The sequence below is a fragment of the Periplaneta americana genome, chromosome 13, assembly GCF_040183065.1.
Source record: "Periplaneta americana isolate PAMFEO1 chromosome 13, P.americana_PAMFEO1_priV1, whole genome shotgun sequence".
In the NCBI taxonomy this organism is placed as follows: Eukaryota; Metazoa; Arthropoda; class Insecta; order Blattodea; family Blattidae; genus Periplaneta; species Periplaneta americana.
The window spans coordinates 19,675,305-19,700,989 of NC_091129.1; positions in this window are offsets into that span (position 1 = coordinate 19,675,305).

The window sequence follows — 25,685 nt, forward strand, 5'->3', positions numbered from 1 at the left end:
AATTCTGAATACAGCAGCTCTGAAGGATAATCAAGAGGTTTATTAAGGCATATTTTTATTATTATTTTCTGTAGCAGAGTTATTGGCATGAGGAAGGTACTATAAGCAGTACCCCATCCTATAATGCCGTATTTAATATAGTTTGTATTAAAACGAGATAAATCAGTCGTAAAGTATGGACAGTCAAGTAATTTCATAGGATGAAAAATTAATTAAATAATAACAAATTAATAATGCTGGGTAACTTTCGCTGCTGGACTCCGAACTCATTTCAACGGAATGATCATCTTCATTTCAATCAGACGCTAAATAGCCTGAGACGTTGTTACAGCTTCGTAAAATAACCCTATAAAAATGATTATCACAATTGCAACTAATTCAATATCATACCAAATTTCAATAAATTATCCAAATTATAAATATAAACATAAATAACACACAAAAAAGAGCATTAATCCCTCGTATGTCTTATTTGCATTACCCATTGCAACACTAATAAATAATCCTGTTCTTTATTGCCTAGGCTCCGTCGCCTCGGCCAATTCCACCCTGAGATGTCGAACTCTAGCCATTAATTCCCCAACATTCTCAGAGAATTGAGGCAACTAAGACAGGAGAAAATGGCGTAGGGTGACCAGTTTTTTCCCCTCCATTGCATACGTCGCTGACTATTAAAATATTATACTAATCATATCTGAGATTGAATGCATCATAATAATTATGTGGAAATGAGTAATCTGGGAAAAATGATTTCCAACTGGTTCAAGGGAAAGTATATTGCCTAAAATGGAGAGTAGAGCTATTCCGTTGAGTCAGATGCATTGATCATGCCCCATGGGTGGGCAACTCGTCCTCCCAAAGTGCTAAAAAACCTTGAAAGAGAGAAAGACATATTGAGCCAGCCGCAGCAGTTACAAGTTGTTTGTACAGGGACATCATTTTATTTTTACTAACATTTTTAATATTAACCTGGCTATACCTTTGTATTAACGATTGAAACAGGAAACACCGTTTGCTACCCCTTCCACGACTGGAGTTCGTTGATACTGGCGTAAAATACAAATCACTTTATTAGGTATAGGAGGGAAGTAAAGTAGTTCATCCATTTATGTAAACTAGGAAATATCGCAATTTTGAGTTTGATAATTTTTATTAGGTTTTTGTTTAATCAAAATACAGTACTGTATTAACACTTAGTGTTTTTACACACGAATTCAGCTATCCATTCGGAAGTATTAATTATACAGTGTACTGTGTATTGTACTGTTACAGCAAATTAGCGTACAATATAGAGAATGAAGTTAAATTTAAAAATAATCATAATATGGATATTTAAACACATTTTAGAAAATGGTGGCCGTTCATTTCGATACAGGCTTCAGTCCTTTTGTGCATATTATCGCACTATAGACTATTGTACCTAATTCCAATTACCAGTTTCGTCCTTCGTACGGGTAACTCATGTTGAAATAATTCTGTACCTACTCTATAAAAGAGTATATTACGTACTGTAAATTCAATCTTCACTTCTACCCGATCCGAAAAGATAAAATCACCCAGAAATGCTATCTACTGTCCGTTCAAGTGGTTTTGTCGCAGGCTTGTGGAAAGGTGAGTGGGAATCACGTGACAGTTAATTACTTAAGGAGGCCCTTTTATTTAAGTTATTTTAAACACTTGTATAATATTACGTAGACGTCCAATTCCTAACAGAAATTAATGTTTTCAGAAAAGAGCTAAGATAGCCCAGCTACTAGACTTAACAGAGGGGGGAACAGAAGCAGGTGGGGGAAACCGGGATGCGGCATAATGAAACGGACGACAGTACCCGTACGAAAATATGATTTAATATTGAAAACTCTTTCGTCACTGGAAAACGCGAACATATTTCTGAAACGTACTATACTCAGTAACTCAGTACTGCTTACGCGGCCTCGGCTCTGTGTCGTGAACGGTTGGAAGTTTACTAGTAGAAGGGGTGGGAGTGAAGTACATTCAAAAACTCAGGTACAATAAAAATTGAAGTAAAAATAAAATGATGTCCCTGTAGTTTCGCTGCAAAAGCCACGGTGCGCTCTGGCGGCTCGTGCAGGTGGTCGTGATATCTGTTCCATGATTTGAATTTCAGAATGACGCATTGTACAATGATTATAGTAATTTTAGATAGACTATACCTGAACACATTACAAAATTATATTATTTTCTAGCTTTGTAAATTGGTTTAGTACTGGAGACACAAACTGAATACAACCTTTTCAAGATACAGCAAATATAGCTGCAACATTTATTTATTATTACACTATTTGTTAATATTTCTTATTATATGTCTTATTTGAAACGTATAATGCTAGAATTTACAAGTCTTTATACATTAAAGAATATTCCTCCGTTCTCAGAAAAAGTAATAATCTGTATTCGCAAACAATCAGAAGTTCAAGGAAATATTTTTTACATGTCACAGCAGATGAAATAAGCTTACTTCTGAGCTTTTTCTTTACTTTAAGAGCTTTTACACTTCTTTCTTGCATTAAATTCTGCCGGAAGCACATACAGTATATATGGAAGCAAAGAGTATATTTGGAAATTCTACTTAGGCAACATTACGAACAGTTAGATTCCTGATTTCGCTGGAATCTGAGTGGCGTGCTATTCTGTAGATTTATCAATTCAAGCTATAAACTTGCAGGATCTTCTATCGACTCTAAGCCAAAAGGATTTTAAAAAAATCTCGATTCCTTGTCAATTGTCACTGTTTCTCCAAACTTAGCAGTGAATTCTGCTGTAGGTCTTGAAGTAGGGTCTTATATTTGATAAGAAGATTTTCTTATCACTCTTCAAGATGTTTATAGTCAAAGAAAGTGAAGTTGTCTATGTTCTACATGATACTACCACATTTCAAATTTATCCATAAATGCTCATATGTCGTGCAATTCTGTAACTCGAACGCACAATGTGCTAATGACACTTGATATCAGTCTTACCTTGTTGATATCTCATTTTTACCTTTAGCTCTTCTAAAGCAGGTGCAAACAGTATTTCTTTACTAAAACCTTCACTGTTTATTTGTAACATAAAAAGTCATGTGTAAGAAAGTGTAATAGAATACAAACTTTACCTCTCTTCTTAATTAAAAAAAATATCTTTTTACTCGTAACTAAAGGGAAATGATCTGGGAATTATATTGTTTTTCACTTAAAACGAGCCGCCACTTACTGCAGACGCGATCGAACTTGTGTCTTGAAAGAACCGCACACAGACAGCATAGCTAGTACAGAGTCCGTTCTACCTGCACTGAGATTGTGTTGACACTTTGAGAGCACGAGTTGCCCACCCATGATCATGCCCGTATATACAAATTCTGTGTATGGTTCCTAAAGTGTAAAAGTAAATAAATTTTCTTTTGTTATCTTTTTAATTGAGGTCATTTTTGAAGTTCGGTTAATGATGATTATTTACATGTGGGTAATGCGTTATTTTCTATATTATTTCTACTTTTATATTAAGACTTGAATAGGCTATACATTTTTCTGTTGCTGGATAAAGCAGAGCTCACAAAAATCTCGGACATTAATTTCATTATATATAGCCTGCAAAGACATAAATATATCGTAATAGTAAGTGTGACAGTTTCATGTCGTTACCAACTGTATTAAAATCATTTACGATTTTCATTTCCCACCCAGCACGTATTTTATTATTAGTACCCGATTTTGATTTTATTCCTAGTTGTTAACTCAGACAATGAACATATAAGAGCTTTCAGTTGCTAAATTATTTGTTGTAAATGGAGCTCGATTTGCACCAACTCGAAATATCAATCGATTTGCAATTTAATTACCTAACTATCAAGTGGCCTAAAGTGAAATATTCCAAAGCAAGCCACAAAAGTAGGCTTGTTTTCAAATTAGAGGAAGTGATACTTTACATAGATACAGTGATTTAGAGTTGGGTTTATTTCCTTCAAATCTTAGAGTAATTTTCAAAAGACTTGAAAAAATCATTATACAGTTGGGAATAATTAAAGTACAGATGCAGAGAAATTTTTGTAGCCATAATTTGATGAGATTTTTACAGTGTTATAATGGATCAATTAGAAATATTTTAAGGGTTGTATACGTCCAAGAGGGCGGCCGATCGACGACAAATATCATTTACAGAACAGAAGTGGTAAGCACAATAAGCCTTCGAGCCTCTTCTCCGTAAATGATAAAAAAATCTATGTTTAAAAACAGAGTAAAGTAACAGATGCTTTTATTAGGTATCATGAATGCTAGTCATGTGCTATAATGTATATTACACTGGTCAACAGTCATTTTGCGCCAGACATAAAATTAACAAATTCTTAATAATTTCTACATACTGAATTAAAACATAGCAATCAAAATGTTCCATCAGTTCTGGTTTTGGAGATGCACAATATAATTCATTTTCTATGTATTTTATTAAAAAATTACCGTATTTCGTGTGTAACTATTTTGTTTTACAATGTGAAGACCCATTATGTGAAATCAATATATGTATAAGTAGTCCACCATGTTAGAAGCACTTCTAGAGAAGGAAATTATTTATTTCCCTTTTATGAGTCTATTTTGAGGGGTGAAATAGGTTCGCGGTATGAATTGGCTTGAGTTTGCCTGATTTTGCTTGAGATGTGTATTTCCTTCACTGTGAGCCTTAATTACATTAGTTTATATTTTGCAAAAGACCACCCCGTCAAAACCACTTCTAGAAGAGGAAATTATTTTGTGCGAGATCGTGCGTATTTGCTTGCTTTCCGCACAGAACCAATACGCGGTAAGTGTGAAATACCGCATTCAGTATTCCCAACGTAACACACATAACAATTTCCCTCTTCTTACCGCTTAAGCGCCAAATTCATTTTACTGCTTTAGGCTTTTAACATATTATTTTTAGAGACGTTTAACAAAGTAATAATTATAAATTGGAAACTTACCACTGCAATTTCACCTAAATTGCACTGTTAATTATTGTTTTTAAATATTTGCAAAAATTAAGTAAACTCTACAACACCACAAAAGTTACTGCATTTGTAATGAAAGTAACATTAATAAAGCCGTGAAAAAATCAACAAGATTCCAGATTCCGATATTATTACTGCAATATGTTATATAAATAATATTATTAAAATATTAAAATGAAAAATAAATCATTACATAACCTTACCGTATGTTTTAAGTTCGCATTTATAGACTGGGGAAAAAAAGACAGACGTATATCACGGCCTGCTGGAGTATAGTAAACACAGAAAACATTTTATAGCAACAATGTTGAAGATAGATATATTTATTTTCCAAAGTTGCCGTCATTGAACAGAAACCAAGCTGGAGCTTTCATTGCAACTAATTAGAAATTCGTCTTTCAGGTATGTAATAAACGATCTTCGCACAAAATAATGTAAGATACATGAGCGGTATGTTTGTTTTCATGTTCTCGGAAATTAAAAAAGCTCAACTACTTTTCGCTTTTTCAATCTTTTCCTCGAACATGAAAACGTCAACATATCGCTCTTGTAACGCATATTACAATTATTGCCCTTTTCGGTTCCATTTGGAGGGGGAGAAACAGGTTCGCCGTATGAAATAGCTTCAGTTTACCTGGAGATTTCTGTAGTGTTAGTATTCTGTATAAGACGTGTATTTCTTTAAAGTGTGCTTTAATGGTAATATTCAAAGTACGAATGGTTATATGTTCGGATTTGAAGGTTATAGCATTGCTTCTTTGAGTGCAATTAGGCTACACAGAATGTTGCTGCTTTCTGTGCAAATGGGACAGTCGCGCTCGAGATAAGCATTATAAAATAAAACGACAATCACTAGCGCCAGGGAAGAAAAATATAAGCTACATTAATCCCTTGTATCTCAAAGTAAAGTAATTTTACCCCCTTTGCACATTAAGTTAGCGTTACTGAAGAATTTTGTTAAAAGGATTAATCCTAAAACTGATGCATTTAAACATATGTAGGAAACATTTCCAGCTATAAGTGACTTTAATGTTGGCATATGAAACTGCGGGTTTTAAATGTCCCTGAAAATTCACTTCCTTCACTCCCACCTTGACTTTTTCCCCGAGAATTGTGGCGATTTCAGTGATGAGCATGATGAGCGCTTTCATCAAGAAATTTTAACTATGGAATAAAAGATACCAAGGACAGTGGAGTATCAATATGCTAGCATACTATTGTTAGACTTTAGTTCATGGTGTATCTGATGCGCAGTGTAAAATAAAATGCAAAAAAATAAAGCTGTAATCTTCTGAACAGTGAATATTTGACCTTATTGTCATTATATAAAGCAGTATTTTGAATAGGTATAAATTCGAAAAATTTCTCAAAAACAGTAACCAATAACCTTTTTCGTGCGAGATCGTGCTTATTTGCTTGTTTTCAGCGCAGAACCAATACGCGGAGAGTGTGAAATACCACATTCAGTATTCCCAACGTAACACACATAACAATTTCCCTCTTCTTACCGCTTAAGCGCGACATTCATTTTACTGCTTTAGGCTTTTAACATATTATTTTTAGAGACGTTTAACAAAGTAATAATTATAAATTGGAAACTTACCACTGCAATTTCACCTAAATTGCAATGTTAATTATTGTTTAAATATTTGCAAAAATTAAGTAAAGTCTACTACTCCACGAGACTTATTGCATTCCTGATACAAGTAACATTAAGGAAGCCGTGAAAAAATCAACAAGATTCCAGATGCCGATGTTATTACTGCAATATGTTATTTAAATAATGTTAAAATATTAAAATGAAAAATAAATCATTACATAACCTTACCGTTTGTTTTAAGTTCGCATTTATAGACTGGGAGAAAAAAAGATAGACGTATATCACGGCCTGCTGGAGTATAATAAACACAGAAAACATTTTATAGCAACAATGTTGAAGAAAGATATTTTGGTTTTCCGAAGTTGCCGTAATTGAACAGAAACCAAGATGGAGATTTCATTGGAACTAATTAGAAATTCTTCTTTCAGGTACGTAATAAACGATCTTCGCACAAAATAATGTACGATACACGAGCGGTATGTTTGTTTTCATGTTCTCGGAAATTAAATAAACTCAACTACGTTTCGCTTTTTCAATCTTTTCCTCGAACATGAAAACGTCAACATATCGCTCTTGTAACGTATATTACTATTTATTGACATATTCGTATTCAGGAGGCTCAAATTATATGGAAAACCTGTATCACATGCCCAGCGCAAAAAAAATATATTAAAATTTGTTACGCAGTTCTATCCAATTGTAATTAAGCACATAGCAGGGATGCTCATTGTTGACTCGATTGGGTCACAAACACCACCCCTCCTTTTCTCCCATCGCTTCGCAGAGCAGACAGTGCATTTGTTAGTAGCGCACAGTGCCGGATTTATCATGGCAAGTCAATCTCGGCACATTTTCCATAATGAGTGGGAAGTGCAATATTTTTGTGTACAGAAAGGAGTGTATGGGGTCAGATACCTAATATGTAAGGCATGAGTAAAATCGTTCCCCAGTTTCACATTTAAAAATCATTTTAGACTACACGATCGTGATTATGAAAGTCACGTTTTGTCTGGTAAGTGTAGTCATATTATCCGTAGTAATTTATTATCTCAGAACGTTATTAATGTTAAAGCGATTCTTTCTCCTTCGTGATAAGATTGGTACTTTCTGGAAAAATAGATATTATAATTTTCTTTCAACGGATTATATTAAAATTGTTTAACTATGTATAGAAATAAATTATAGCTTTCACTTTTCTTCAGAGCACAATCATTCCCCAATTGAAGGGTTCAGAACCATAGTGGGCCAAGCGTCATTTACTAAAACCGTAGAAACAAGGATTAAAATGAAGTTATCAACAGTAATCTCACTAGAGGTTTTGATTTATCTAGAGAAAATCAAAACTCGAATGGGATTTAATTGACTATTACACGATTAGAAGAAAGTATATAAAGATTAGAAGTAACGAAGTACTCCAATACAATAAAATATTAATTGACTTACGAAAATACAGCTGTTTTCAAATGTATTATTGTACCATCTCAACATTACAAATATTACGCTAGATGCATGCTAGTTGGCAGTAGTGAGCAATGCCTTCTCGTCGAGAAGTTCTCGATCTATTATACACGATGGCAATATTACTAGTTTGTTGATTCAGTTTCATTTTTATTAAAATGCAACATTCCACTTCAATTATCCGAATCCCAGTAATCAACGTCACTTGACAGATGATTTTCAATAAATCTTAATATTAAACAATCTCTGATAAGTGACTATCCATAATATCATATAGCAGAAGCTATAACATAACCTAACTAATATACTGTACACAAGTGTTAGAAAATTTTTAATTAACGACGATGACATAAAAAATAAACATAAATAATTTTAAAAGGAATAATTATTGAATGTACAATTTTCAAATTTGAATGTTGTTGGTGGTTCAATTGATGTTATATTGGACGTGTGCGTAATAGAAGTGGAACTCGTTGATGTACATGGTGTATTCAACTTATTCAGGATTTACGAATGGTGCTCTTCATTTATTTGTAAATCGGATTTCAGAAGATGCATAGGTATGATAAGTGATTTTTATTAATGCTTGTTCTTGAATGCCAATGCGAGTCATATTTGAAACTGCTGTGCATCGACTGGAATGGTTTGTAATTTTTTTTTTTTTTTTTGACGTCCAGACCAGCACAGTTTCAAATGTTGGCAAACAAAGAAACAAATGCTAGGGACGCGATAAAATTAAACAAATGCTAGGGACGCGATAAAATTGTGTGATAAGCAGCCATGATTGGTTGAAATACGTCCTTTCGTACCGTTTTATTGGTCAAAACTTGTATGACGTAGTAAGAGTGTAATAGTCTCCATAATTCAATGGAAACATATAGCAAGTAATATGAAGTATACACATTCAAACCAAATGATATGACAATTTTTCATTGAACTATGACATTCACTTAATTTTAACCCTTGCTCTCTCCATTTTTAATAAATGGTGCTTGGCCCACTATGGCTCTGAACCCTTCAATTAACAGAAAAGAAGTGCGTAGTTGATTTGGCTTTTATGAGAGATTTGTATTCACAGCTTGATAACTTAAATGTAGGTATGCGAGGAAAAGACAAAAATATCGTTACTTTGAATGACAGCATTCGGAACTTTATCAAGACTAAAATTGTGGGAAGAATAATTACAAAGTCATGATTTTTCTTACATTTCGTCATGAGCATCAGTTGAAGTTAATCACAACACTGACTGTCCAAGTGTTATATTATGATTCATTTCTACTGACTTGTTGTTTATATTATAATGATTATCTACATAAGTTTTGTATGTGTCAGCTGTATTTGGTAAATTTGTGACTTTTTTTGTATCGCAGTTTTACTGCTGTTGAGTGTTAGAGAAGGCCATTTGCTCATAACTGTGTCAGATTAAATAAACCATTATCACTATTATTATTATTATTATTATTATTATTATTATTATTATTATTATCATTATTACTACTACTATTCTTATTATTATTAGACACCGGAATTTTACTTAAAACAAGTAAAAAGATAGGTTTGGAAATAAATCTCGAAAAGACAAAGTATATGATTGTCTCTCTTATACAGAACATAGTACGAAATTGAAATATAAAAATTGAAAATTTATCCTTTGAAAAGATGGGAAAGCTCAAATATCTTGGAGCAACAGTAACAAATATAAATGACACCCGGGAGGAAATTAAACGCAGAATAAATATGAGAATTGCGTGTTATTTTTCGGTTGAGAAACTTTCGTCATCCAGTCTGCTGTCAAAAAACCTGAAACTTAGAATTTATAAAACAGTTATATATCCGATTTTCTCTATTTATTTACTTATCTACTTGCTGACATATTTATTTATTTATAAAACAGAGCAAAGCCCCAATTACAATAGACAGTACAGATATGTGTTTAAAACATAGAATAGCAGATAACATGAAAAAAGAGACAAAACAGATACAAATGCATGATAAAGTGTAAATACAAATTAAAAATATGATTATGGTTGTGAAACTTGGACTCTCACTCTGAGAGAGGAACATAGGTTAAGGGTGTTTGAGAATAAGGTGCTTAGGAAAATATTTGGGGCTAAGAGGGATGAAATTAAGAGGAGAATGGAGAAAGTTACACAACGCAGAGCTGCACACATTGTATTCTTCACCTGACATAATCAGGAATATTAAATCCAGACGCTTGAGATGGGCAGGGCATGTAGCACGTATGGGCGAAACCAGACATGCATATAGAGTGTTATTTGGGGAGTCCGAGACGTAGATGAGAGGTTAATATTAAAATGGATTTGAGGGAGGTGAGATATGATGGTAGAGACTGGATTAATCTTGCACAGGATAGGGACCGTTGACGGGCTTATGTGATGATGGCAATGAACCTCCGGGTTCCTTAAAAGCCATTTGTAAGTATTATTATTATCATTATTATTAGTATTATTATTATTATTATTATTATTATTATTATTATCCTATTATTATCATTACTGTTATTATTTTTATTGTTACTATCATTATTATTATTACTATTACTATTAATATTATTATTACTATTATTATTACTACTGTTATTATTACTGTTATTATTATTAATATTAATATTAACAGTCTTCAATGCACTGCCTAATTATCTTAAAGATTTGAAGGACAACGAGAAAAGGTTCAGAAAAGAATTAACCAAATTTCTACATACTCATACCTTCTACACAATTGATGAATTGTTTATGCTTGTGAATTGAATTATTCTACTTAAATGACATGTACAATTTTATATAGCTCAACTAAAATATGTTTTTATAGTGACTTAATCTGTTTACTTTGTATTGTATTTTTTGTTTAGCATAACTGATGAATTGTATGTACTGTAAATTGAACAGTATACTGTATAGGTCTACTGATGAATTGTTTAAGCTTATAAATTGAAATAATCTACTTCATATGAATTGTATAGCTTAACGAAAATACTAATTTGATTGTATATGTTTGTATAGTTTGGCTGATGAATTGTATATGTTCTTAAAATGATTACTAGTCTGTGTAGCTCTACTGATGTATTGTATATAGACCTACTGTAAATTGAATGGTAATATGTATAGCTCAACTGATGAATTGTTTATGATAATAAATTGAATTAATCTACTTGATATTAATTGCACAAATTTGTATAGCTTAATGAAAGTACGCTACTTTGTATTGTATATATTTGTATAGATTTGGCCGATGAATTGTATATGCTTTAAATTGAATAGTAATCTATATAGCTCTACTGATAAATTGTTTGTGTTTGTAATTTGAAGTAGTTTGCATGATATGTATTATCAATTTCTGTATATCACAACTGGTTGAATTGTTTATGCCTTAAATTTAATTAAATTGTTTTGTATTATAATATAGCTCAACTTATGAATGATCGTTTGCGTTTGTAAATTTAATAATCTGATTGGCTATGTATTGTATACTTTTAGTAGAGCCATCGATGTTGCTCAGTCGACAGACTCGCTGGGCTGCTGATCCGGAGCTGCGTTCGGGCTTGGGTTGGATCCCCCTTTGGACTTTGGTTTCTTCGGAGGTTTTCCCCAGCCGTGGGACTGAAGCCGGATGGTCTATGGCGAGTCCTTGGCATTAACCCCTTTGATTTGATTACCTGGTTGGGTTTTTCCGAGGTTTCCCCCACCGAAAAGGCAAATGCCGGGTAATATTTTGGCGAATCCTCGGACCTCATCTCATCTCACTACATCTCGCCAAAATGTAAAAAAAAAATGTAAAAAAATTGTACAAAATTGTAAAAATTGTAGAAAATTACTAAATTGTAAAACTATAAAAATTTGTAAAAATTGTAATTGTAATATTGTAAAATGTTGACATGTTCCACATCTTAAAGCTTCATTGCTCATGTAAGATCTATGGAATAAAATAAATGAATGAATGAATGAATTACTTTCATTACTATTATCATTATGATTATTATTAATACTGTTATTATTATTCTTATTATTATTGTTATAATCTTAATTATTAATATTATTACTGTTATTATTATTACTCTCATTATTATTGCTAATATTATTATTATTTTTATTGTTATTATTATTACTCCCCTCATTATTATTTTTATTGTTATCATTATTATTATTATTATTATTATTATTATTGTAATTATTATTACTCATTATTATTATATTATCATTATTATTATGAATAATATTACTGTTATTACTATTACTCTCATTATTATTGCTATTATTATGATTACTCTCATTATTATTATTACTATTATTATTATTATTATTATTATTATTATTATGTTGAACCTCCGTCAAAGAGGAGAATAATGGTTTTAAGCATTTATTTTCTTTCCTTTCCATATGTACTGTTTATTTAGGTTACTATAATATCGTCGTAATCTTCTTTAATAAATATATTTCTGAATTTGTATTTGTAACAAACGTTCCAACAGGCATTGTAAGAGTAAAACTCCATTTTACATGCATTTATATCTGTAAATGAACGGACGTACACACGCACGCACGCACACATACACACTGCGTTCGCATTGGTGTGTGCAAGTTTAAAAAGGCTGGATCGGAACCGTAGCCCAAGTAGAGTTTAAAATTAATGACATGTGTGGAACTATCCAGAAGCAATTAACTTCAGGATTACAGCGCGCGCTCGGTGATTTAGAAGTCCCTCATGTGTGGAGACACGTGAGAGACAGGGACGGAGCTCAAAATCCATTACATTCAAGTACTGAAGGTAACACGTACGGATAATGAGGTCTCACTCAGGTTAAACAAGTACAAACGGATCCCATTCTTCCGTGCAGAGTTATTCATTTAGTGTCAACTGTCTACCGTTTTCACAGTCATTCGATGTTAACGAATTTTCAAACGGTTGTAAAGCACTGACTTCTATTCGTATGCTATCGAACGACAGCGTTTCAAAGTTGGCGCTACTGCGTCATATTGTACGAATAGATTGTTCTGAATACTCCTTCTTTGAGGACCCCATGTGAGGTATTTTTCCTACACTGTTTCATTTCACCGCAGCATTTTTTTTCAACAGTCGTTGGCAATTTGCAGCTTTGTCACACTTCTTCTTACAGGGTGATTCACGAAGAAAGGTAAAAATTTAGGATGCGATATCTTAGGCCATTTTTAGTTACTGCTTATAGTACACTCCAAGTATTTGAAACTGTCCACTTGCTCTACTGCCTCTTTTAGAATTCGCACGTTTATCGTTTTTATTTTTCTTCCGATAACCATGGTCTTCGGCTTTCTAATTTATCTTCATCCCATACAGCTCAAAACTGTCATTTAGCTCCAGTAACATATCCCTTAGTATCATCTCTTCTTCTGCTAACAACGCCATATCATCAGCAAATCTTATGCACTTTATTCTTCCTCCTACTGTCACTCCTCCCATGTTCTGAATACAGTTCTTTACTAAATTCTCCAATTAAATGTTGAACAGATTAGGTGATAAAGGACATCCTTGACGTACTCCTCTCTCAATTTCACTTCCGTCTGACATTTCTTCTCCTATCCTGATTTTGACTCGTTGTTTCATATGAAGATTAGTGAACAGTTTTCTCTCTTTTCAATCCACACCAATTTTATTTAGGATCCCCATCAGTTTATTCCAGTATACTCTGTCAATCGCCTTTCAAGGTACACAAATACTATATATACTTCTTTATTCTTCTCTAGGAATCTTTCGCCGATTGTTCGTAGCAGTCCAATTGCATCTCTCGTACCTTTTCCCCTCCTGAAGTCAAACTGCTCTTCTTCCAACTCCGTTTCTGGTTAATTGATAAAAATAAATTATTTTGGATTAATATTTTAAATTATATTTTTTTGTACAATATATGTTTATTGATAAAAATATATTACCTTGAATTAAAAGTGTATAAATTACTCAGGGGAACAATAATGAAATGTTCCAGGTCTCTTCTTTCTATAAGTGAGATTTTAATGCATATTTCGGGTTAAGGGTTAATACTGTATAAACATGAACATGATATCCACTGTTGGAAGCTGAGTGAAAAAGTTCATATGAACATAGGTCCGTTTTCGAACGATGGCGGAGCTAGATGCATTTTTTTTTTCGTAAAACGTCTCGCCCCAATGTGAATCAGACGTTACCATATGCTGCTGACGTGAGACGAGGCGTGAGACAAGGTCAAGGTCGCAATGAATGACGTAACATTAGAATCTGCATTGTGAACGATGTAGATAAGAGGAGGAAACCGGGTGGTGGGGCATTAAAAATGTCCAATCGCCTGCCCTTGTCTGATGTAATGACACAGAACTCGCAGATAACACAAATAGCCTATACTATCACTTATCAATTCACAGCAGTATACCTATAGTACACTAGTTATACAGGTACAGTTATTGGAAGTGTTAAGTTGTTTTTCAAGATACCTTATAAATTTTCGAATACAGAATACGCTGATATTGTGTATGTTTATGGTTTGTGCGATGAAAGTTTCTTGCGTGCCGTCGCTGAATATGAACGACGCTTTCCGAACAGAAGGGTACCATATCGAAGAGTACTTACTGTCTATGGGGTTGGGTGAAAGACTTGGTATAGCAGACGAAGGGGGAAACGAGAGAGGCGCTAATTGACCGTATTTTGGATGCGGCATAAACAACAGTACATACGTGCAACTCTCCCGAGCGATGAGCGCGATTCACACCCGAGCGCAACAGTGCATTGTAGCAGAAGGAGGTACCTTTGAAAATTTTCGAAAACATCGACCCCGACGTCTAGAATATTAGTTATGTATGCATACGTGAATATAAACTTTAAATTTGTCCGTTATCTAATTGCGAGTTAGTACAATAGAATCTCAGACGTTTTTGCAAAATCAAAGAGCCATATCTCCATAACCATTCGAAAACGGACCTATATTCATATGAACTTTTTGACTCAGAATGACTTCAGAATTCACATCCTAATTTTTTTACCTTTCCTTTTTGAATCACGCTGTTTATATACATATATACTTACTTACTGGCTTTTAAGGAACCTGGAAATTCATTGCCTCCCTCACATAAGCCCGCCATTGGTCCCTATCTTGAGCAAGATTAATCAAGTCTCTATTATCATATCCCACCTCCCTCAAATCCATTTTAATATTGCCCTCCCATCCACGTCTCGGCACCCCCAAAGGTCTTTTTCTCTCTGATCTCCCAACTAACACTCTGTATGCATTTATGAATTCGCCCATACGTGCTACATGCCCTGCCCATCTCAAACGTCTGGATTTAATGTTCGTAATTATGTCAGGTGAAGAATGCAATGCGTGCAGTTCTGTGTTGTGTAACTTTCTCCATTCTCCTGTAACTTCATCCCTCTTAGCACCAAGTATTTTCCTAAGCACCTTATTCTCAAACACCCTTAACCTGTGTTCCTCTCTCAAAGTGAGAGTCCAAGTTTCACAACCATAAAAACAACCGGTAATATAACTGTTTTATAATTTCGGACTTCCAGATTTTTTGACTACATGCTGGATGATAAAACCTTCTCAACCGAATAATAACAGGCAATTCCCATATTTATTCTGTGTTTAATTTCCTCCCGAGTATCATTTATATACGTTACTGTTGCTTCCAGGTATTTGAATTTTTCCACCTCTTCAATGGATAAATGTCCAATTTTTATATTTCCATTTCGTACAATATTCTGGTCACGAGACATAGACATATACTTTGTCTTTTCGGGATTTACTTCAAGTTAAATTCTGCATTTTCCCTAATCATTTGTGTATTTTTTCCTAACATATTCGCGTCATCTGCATAGGCAAGCAGCTGATGTACCCCATTCAGTGGAACGGGTTTCCACTTTAGTCTACGTCTATTAATTTTCTTATATCATTTGTTTACATTCAGTTTTAAAATTATGTTCATGAATGTTTCTGGTTTATTTTAAAATAAGTAATGCAGTTCATGTACTTTATATATATGATAATATATCCTCTGATTGAAGTTCGTCTTATATGTACATCTGTTATAAGGCAGCCACCCTACATCATTATCCTCTGGCCTAGTTGCCTCATAAGTAGTGCCATGTTGTTATCACTTTTGAGGTTCAGATCTGCCTTTGGACAGTTGACTAAACAACAATATGAGAATATCTATCTAAATCTGTGTTGTTTTATTAAGGAGAATAAACCTAGTTACTTATTTCATTGTTCTCATTTCCGAAGACTACGTTTTATTTTCTCAGACCTAAAGATCTAATCGGTTTTAAATATACGTCATAAAATTATAGGAATCGATTCTTAAAAGTACCGAATGAAAAGTAATATAAATTTTTTTCCACGGTATTTTTTTATCGCATCACTAAATCTGCTCAATGATGAGGTAACGCGGGCCTGGCACGGCAGTGATTCAGATAAAATAACATTTTCCTGAAAGAGTTTATATCAAGATTGAAGTTGAATCAAAGTTGCTACATTTTACTCGCTTCGTCTCAACCTGAAGTCTTCCATTTTCGACTAAAAGCTCTAGTTCTGGCTGAAGAGGTAAAATTGAAAAGTTTTGAAGAAATTTTAGAGCGTTCTTTTATTGAAAAGTATGGTCTTCAACTTCCACACATGAATATTTACATTACTTATCGTTTCATTGATTTACGTACTTGATGAAATTTCTGGCTAGTTTGTCAAGGATGAATTCACATCTCAGTTTTTCACAATTCATTATCCTTTTCTTCACCACAATCTTCACTTCGAACCAATCCTCCAGTACTCGCGTGAGGGACAGAGTTTTTCTTTATATTTCTTCTTCTTCTTCTTTTTCTTCTCCACTTCATGGTTTAGGCCACAGCCTGTTTCGGTCTCATAGCAAGTCCTTCCATCTCTTTTGGAGTCTTCCGATGTGTCTCGTTCCTTGTGGTGTATATTCATATGCTACTGTCCTCCTCTGAGTAGTTAAGTGCTGAGAGGAATGCGGTTCCGACTAGTCTAGCGCCGTACTGGAGTAGGAGGGGACAGTGACAGCGGCAGTCTGGAAGGAAGTACAATCATACTGAAAACATTCGCCCAATTTACGAGAGCAGTATGCCTATTAGTTTTCTAACGTATTTTCGGCGAGATAAAGAATTGTAGAAGATTTTATCATTTATTTATTTGACTATAATTATGTGTGTATATTCCGCCTTTGCTTATCATACAATATGAATGAATTAATTAGTCATATTTTCTCATTAACGTTTTCGGTACGTAAATTGTACCATCTTCAGATGTTTGTATATGAAGCTAATTGTTAACCAAGCCTGTGGGTGCATGTATCTGGACTTAAATGGTCAGTGTTTTTGTGCATGCTGTGCGATGTCGGTGAAGTGTTGTCATGATTACACAAATGATCACCTTAACTCTTATATACTATTTGCTGGTACAACACTTTATCAAACTTAAATTAGAATGTTTCAGTCATTATTTAAAAAACACTATTTAAAAACACTGTTTAAAAACACTGTTTAAAACTATTTAAAAGCACATAGTTTTTACATCACTTTAACTATGTGAAGTATGTGATCACTTATTGTGTGGTGTTTGCCAGTTTGAAGTTAAATGAGGCACTTGTGGTGATCTTGTTATTTAGCGTTGAGCTGGACGCAATATCGTAACATGGCTATGTTTTCTAAAAGTGATGTTGAGACACTTCTATTAAGTTGATGGCATATGTAATATTATAACAGAATGAAGGTTGTCAGGTCCGTGGCTTTAGTATCGCCTGGCGTGTCTGTAACAAATAATGACTGAAACATTCTAATTTAAGTTTGATAAAGTGTTGTACCAGCAAATAGTATATAAGAGTTAAGGTGATCATTTGTGTAATCATGACAACACTTCACCGACATCGCACAGCATGCACAAAAACACTGACCATTTAAGTCCAGATACATGCACCCACAGGCTTGGTTAACAATTAGCTTCATATACAAACATCTGAAGATGGTACAATTTACGTACCGAAAACGTTAATGAGAAAATATGACTAATTAATTCATTCATATTGTATGATAAGCAAAGGCGGAATATACACACATAATTATAGTCAAATTGTGACAGCTTATCGGTATATCTTCAACATGAAATTCATTTATTATTAATTTATAGATATATATATATATATATATATATATATATATATATATTTATTTATTCTGGTGAAGTTGAGGCCATCACACCACCAGAAATACAAATACAATAAAATAAATAAAAAGAAAAATCATAATACAACTACAATAATATAAATGAAAAGAAGAATCATACGATAAAATTTAGTGATTAGTAGAATTGGATTAAATTATTAAAGTAATCAATTTAAATATACTGCACTGCTGAACTCGAGAAGTAAAACTACTTGATTTGTATTTTAAGATATTACCATCAAATGATTTCCGCATGACATTATGGGAATCTGTTTTTCACGATACCAATCACACATATTCTAAAATTCCAATAGAATAAAACCGAAAACTTTTCCACAGCATGTTTCCTTAAAATGACTTGTAACGATGAAATATTTAACATAAGTAATTCATAGCTAACATCAGGGAGACGTTTGAGCAAAAAATGGAACAATATATTTAATATATTAATAACTAAACCATATAGACTTAGGTAAACAATATGTATATGAAATATTCACACACTACTACAAACTGAAGACTGTATATTTTTGGACGATTAATACTTCCCACTCCGCTCGGCTCGGCTTAGCTGTAGCAACAAAAGAATATACCTGCAATCCCCCTGCAGCGATGACAAGAATACCTCAGGTCCCAGCGCTAAACTCGTCGGAGGAAGACAGTACTTTCGGAATTCTAGTCGCGTCCATTCTTTCAACATGTACCCAGTTATTGCGATATTCTTTTCTATTTGTAAAGACTAATAATTGTGCACATTTGGAAATATCTTTGGATTCGACCATTTGCAGTAAGAACACAAGCTTAATATTTTCAAGATCTTGCATTCGAATACCATCAGCCATGTCCTTATCGTGTTATTGGAGAGATTTATTTGCTTGAGCTCGCCAGCCTCTTTCACCAACCATTATTTGCACCACATATCCACAGGTGTCAGTAAAGTCATATTTTTTGCATTTGTGTGTGGAGTACTGGTCTTTGGAACAGAATAACATTCTACTAATGATTTTTTTTAGTGCTGTTTGCCGACGTAAATACAATTTACTCTTTTATTTTATCGTTTATTGAGAATATATCTAATTCAGATCTTATATCTTCATTTTTTATTTGATCCAGTTTAGTGCAACCTTTTGTTCTTCTTAAGAATCTCATTTCTATGCTCTGTATTCTTGTTTGAAATCTTTTTGTGGTGATTCAAGTCTCACTACCGTGTAGTAGTAGAACTGGTACAGCCATTGTTTTATAAAACTTTATTCTTGTTTGCTTTCTCGTTTTACTTCTCAAAGTTCTGTTGATTGTACCGCAAATCTTTTGAAATTTATTTAATTTTGTATCGACATCCTTTCTTATTTCATTTACATTCACCTCATTACCAAGATAATTAAAGTAGGATACCTGTTCTATTATTTTATTATTTAAATACAATTTTTGACCGTATCATTGCTTTTTCCCAAAATGCCATTACTTTGGATTTCTGTATTGAGAGTTTAATTTTTATTTACATTGTTGTATTTCCTAGAAAGGATTTACAACTGTGAGGCTTTAGGTACCCTCAAAACCAGGCTCGCATAATAACATTTTTTAGTTTAAGTCTTGAAGTTGCTCGTCTGACTTGTGCAGCTAAAGTTTTATTCTTCTGAGTGAAAATTGTCAACCACGCGATACAGTATTTCACGTTATGGTCTCTGCAAAGTTTCGATAAGTATTCATTATCACTTTAGTGAGTTATATACTCTATCTTTAAGAATAATTTGTTGTATTGAATTTCGAAGGATTGTAGATCGACGTTTATGAAATTCCTTCAGATATTAGAAGGCGTTCTCAAGTATTTGGAAATTTATCTTTTGCAGAGGTGGAGAAGTTCAAATATCTGGGAGCAACAGTAACAAATATAAATGATACTCGGGAGGAAATTAAACACAGAATAAATATGGGAAATGCCTGTTATTATTCGGTTGAGAAACTTTTATCATCCAGTCTGTTGTCGAAAAATCTGAAAGTTAGAATTTATAAAACAGTTATATTACCGGTTGTTCTGTATGGTTGTGAAACTTGGACTCGCACTTTGAGAGAGGAACAGTGATTAAGGGTGTTTGAGAATAAGGTGCTTAGGAAAATATTTGGGGCTAAGAGGGATGAAGTTACAGGAGAATGGAGAAAGTTACACAACACAGAACTGCACGCATTGTATTCTTCACCTGACATAATTAGGAACATTAAATCCAGACGTTTGAGATGGGCAGGGCATGTAGCACGTATGGGCGAATCCAGAAATGCATATAGAGTATTAGTTGGGAGACCGGAGGGAAAAAGACCTTTAGGGAGGCCGAGACGTAGATGGGGAGATAATATTAAAATGGATTTGAGGGAGGTGGGATATGATGATAGAGAAGGGATTAATATTGCTCAGGATAAGGACCAGTGGCGGGCTTATGTGAGGGCGGCAATGAACCTCCGGGTTCCTTAAAAGCCAGTAAGTAAGTAAGTTCTCAAGTATTAGGCCTACTGGGAATTCAAGAATACCCTACGCCAGCCCTAGAATAAAGGAATGGATCTAGGGGCCGTTGCTACCAATTTGGTAGGTCTCCACACAAAACGCCTAGAAATGATGTGTGATATGTTTCGATCATTTGAGTGATGTTACTTGTAAATAACTAGGTATTGTAAAGAAACGTCTGGAGAAGGCATTAAGGAATAAAGACGTTTAAAAGGATAATGCAAAAACATTAGACGCAAGCTGTTCAGGTATTATTGTATACAAATATTTTCACAACAAAGCAAGGATTATCGTGTTTCCAGTGTTAAATTGCAGATAAATGTAGAAAGTATTTGAAATATACACAAATAATTAATTATTAATTATACATAAAGTAATTCTGTTTCAAAGCTATTTTTATATTTATTTATACACGAACTGTGTAAACACCTTGCTAACACATTTATGTAACCATTCATATTGAAAGGAAAATGATCAGATTCATTCTCCAAAGCAAGAATATAACTTTTGTGACAACACTGCTACCCACGCGGCTGAACACGATACAAAAAAATACGCGAGTACTGAACAGTTAAAATGACTATTACACTCTTACTACGTCATACTACTTTTTACCAATAAAACGGTACGAAATGAACGTCTTTCAACCAATCATGGCTGCTTATCGCACAATTTTATTGTTTTCCTAGCGTTTGTTTAATTTTATCGCTTCCCTAACATTTGTTTTTTTTTTATCACTACCGCACCCATTTGTTTCTTTGTTTGCCAACGTTTCAAACTGAAAATTCTTTATGGTATTATAAAATATGCTCTGCGATCGTAATTTGTTTCCCGCATAGATATTTGACCGAAAATGGCGGCTCCGTTCAAACATTTTGGTGAAGGTAACATTAGTGAAATAGAATTTTAGTATGTCAATTAATATCTATTTTATTTTATTAGAGTACTTTATTTCTGCTAATCCTCATATAATTTTTCTGTTTTTATCACCTCTCTATCATTTGTTTCTTTGTTTGCCAACATTTCAAACTGAAAATTCTGTACTGTAATATCTGAGAAAAAAAATATGGTACTAAAAACATACTTTGCGATCGTCATTTGTTCACAGCATAGACAGTCAACTGAAAATGCCAGCTTCGTTCCAAGGTTTTGGTGAAGTTAACATTAGTGGAATAGAATTTCAGTAAGTCAATTAATATTTTATGCTCGACCATGCCGAAATGTAGTAATTATACACCTGGTAGCAGTCCTTTAATGCATGTCATTAAAGTACACCTATTCATTAAAGTTCAGGTTTTCGATTATTCTCGGATATGCAATCGAAAGACAACTAGGGAAACGTCACGGAGGCTAGAAATCCAATACTGTCGCAGAAGGTTATGTTCTGTTACTATAATAATTAGAGTTAATTGTAAATAGTATTCAAATATATTATTCAATTTGTCATCTCGTTTTTCAATGTCGAATTCAATTTCAAGTTTATATCAAAATTAATTTTTATCTTACTCTCTAGATTGCATCAAGGTCATCGACATTCGTTTCCCGAAAAAAAAAATCAATACTTTCGCGTCTGCGCACATCTCACAATTTATGAGGTAGGCTATTGCACTCACTCACATAACAATAACATGAATACTTATGAATAATTTCAAGTTAGAAATATGGTCGAGCATAAAAAGTCGTATGAAAGTTGCCTATAATGGTAATTATGAAACTCGCTTGCGCTCGTTTCATAAACATCCTCGCGTCTTAATTACTACCATTATAGGTTCGTTGTATAATGTACTATTATTGTATTAGTGTACTTTTTTTCTTCTAATCTTAATATACTTGTTCTAATCGTGTAATAGTCAATTAAATCCCAATCGAGTTTTGATTTTCTGTAGATAAATCAAAACCTCTAGTGAGATTACTGTTGAAAATGTCTTTATACAGTATACAAACGATGTCACACTGTAAACCGAAGTTTAGCGGCTATTCCAAGCGTAGTTCTTACAAATTCTTGCCCGCAGAAATTTGTTGATTAGCTTGATTTCTTGAACAATTTCTGACTTTCAATAAGAACGATAAAAATTTCCGATATGCTCTCTCTTAATGTGAATACTTTGTTAATAAATTCTCCATTCAGTGTTTCCTTCCCTAAGTCTGAATTTCTTCTCCTTTATTTCGAAGTTAAATCACATCTGCTGTTTTTGTTAACATTAACCATTCCTATAGGAGACAAATGTTTCTTTGACTTTTGTGCAATGGATTTCATGATATGGTTGGTCGATCGGATAATAGGTTGTTTGTTTTCCATTGCGGATCATTCGATACTAAGCCATTTGCTCCTCTCGGCCTGTCTAGACCTGGTATTGATTCCCAATTTGACTTTGTGCTCTTCAACATATTCGTCACGAGTGTCGCCACACACAGAAGTCTGTGAAAGAACTAGCTTTGCAAATCTATCGACATCGTCACAATTATTTATGTCTTTGTGACGCCTGTTGCAGAGAGTTAAGTTATGGAAAAGGAAAAATAGAAATTTGAATTTTATATTTTTTTAAACGTAAAATATGTCTTCCGTCAAGTGAAACATATGATTATCAGATGAGCGATAAAATGCAATTTAGGTACCACTGTTATTAAAAGAGTAATTTAAGTCAAACTTTCTGAAATTCATAAATATGCAGATTTCGTCACTGAGAATATTCCTAGCGTCAATCAAGTGCAAGTGACAATGATACTCCACTTTCCATTTTTGAAGTAAACTGTCATTGTAACTGGCACACGGATTTTAATTTCTGTAATGTAATAGCTTTACCTATTTTTGTTATAGATCTGAGTTTTTACATTGGCAAAATAAAGAATTAAATTAGCATATGGATAGTACACAATAGTATATGATATATGATACGATACGATATATGATATGATACGATACGATACGATATATGATATGATATACGATGTGATATGATATGATACATGATATAATGTGATATGATATGAGAGATATAATATAATATGATATGATATGATATGATATGATATGATATGATATGATATGATATGATATGATATGATATGAGAGATATGATATAATATGATGATATGATATATGATAGATATGATATATATGATATGATACGATATATGATATGATATGATTTGATATGATATGATATGATATGATATGATATGATATGATATGATATGATATGATATGATATGATATGATATGATATGATATGATATGATATGATAGATATGATATATATAATACGATATATGATATGATACATATGATACGATATATGATATGATATGATATGATGTGATGTGATGTGATGTGATGATGTGATGTGATGTGATGTGATGTGATGATGTGATGTGATATGATATGATATGATATGATATGATATGATATGATATGATATGATATGATATGATATGATATGATTTGATATGATATGATATATGATATGATATGATATGATATGATAGATATGATATATATAATACGATATATGATATGATACATATGATACGATATATGATATGATATGATATGATATGATGTGATGTGATGTGATGTGATGTGATGTGATGATGTGATGTGATGTGACGTGACGTGACGTGACGTGACGTGACGTGACGTGACGTGACGTGACGTGACGTGACGTGACGTGACGTGACGTGACGTGACGTGATATATGAAGAGTCCACTGCAAGAATGATGGATGTCACTTTCTTGTCGAAAATGAACCAAGACTGCCAATGCATAGTTTAAGACATATAGAATATACATAGAGAGTTATATGGTATTAACACTGATAGTCATTGTCCAGTAATGATAGGAAACTCACAGTTAAGGTTTGAGCGCTAAGCATTTCAAACTTTCAATTGCTTCTCCTGCAAAATGTATTCCAAGTGACATCCATCCTTCTTGCAGTGGACTCTTCATATGATATGATATGATATGATACGATATATGATATATTATGATACGATATGTGATGATATGATATATGATAGATATGATATATATGATATAATATGATACGATATATGATATGATGCGATATGTGATATGATATGATATATGATATATGATACGATATATTATATGATATATGACAGATATGATATATGATATGATATGATATGATATGATATGATATGATATGATATGATATGATATGATATGATATGATATATGATATACAGGCCGAATGCTATTAATTTCAGGGGATCATTCTTTCTGATATGGAAAACAAACAATTTTAATACGATTTCATCGTTTTTGCTTTCCTTTCGAGGTAAACATTATACAATATGAATCATTTCATAGAATGTTTTGGGAAAGTCATTGATTTAATTCCCAATGTGCTCAGTTATTTTAATAGAGCAGTGTATTATAATAATATATGGTTGAAAGAATTTCAGTTTTGTCCTTGAAATGTGCAAAAATTTATAAAATATTCAGTGCCTAAGAAGTTAATTATGAAATGATAACTGTACTCTAAGAAGCTTTTAACTTTTAAAAAGTTCCAAAAAAAAAACATATTCTACGTTAGTATTGCCTTCTACATGATGGTATAGATTGTATCCAGAACGTCATAATACAAACGTTGATTTACAAACCATCGCTACACTTTTATGACGTTTCGCAACTGAATCTTGCAGATTGATATCACATTAAGTTAATATTCCTATATTTTTGTGCCTTTTTTAATTGGTTATTTAACGATACTGTATCAACTAAGTTATATAGCGTCGATGGGATTTGTGATAGCGATATGGGGCCAAGAATTCACCATAGATTATCTGACATTCCGCTTACGGTTGAGGAAAACCGGATAATCAGCCCAAGCGGAAATCGAACCCATGCCCGAGCGCAACTCCGTGTCGACAAGCAAGCGCCTCAGCCGTCTGAACTCCGCCGATGACTGTGCCTATCTTGTAATGCGTTTTGAAATACT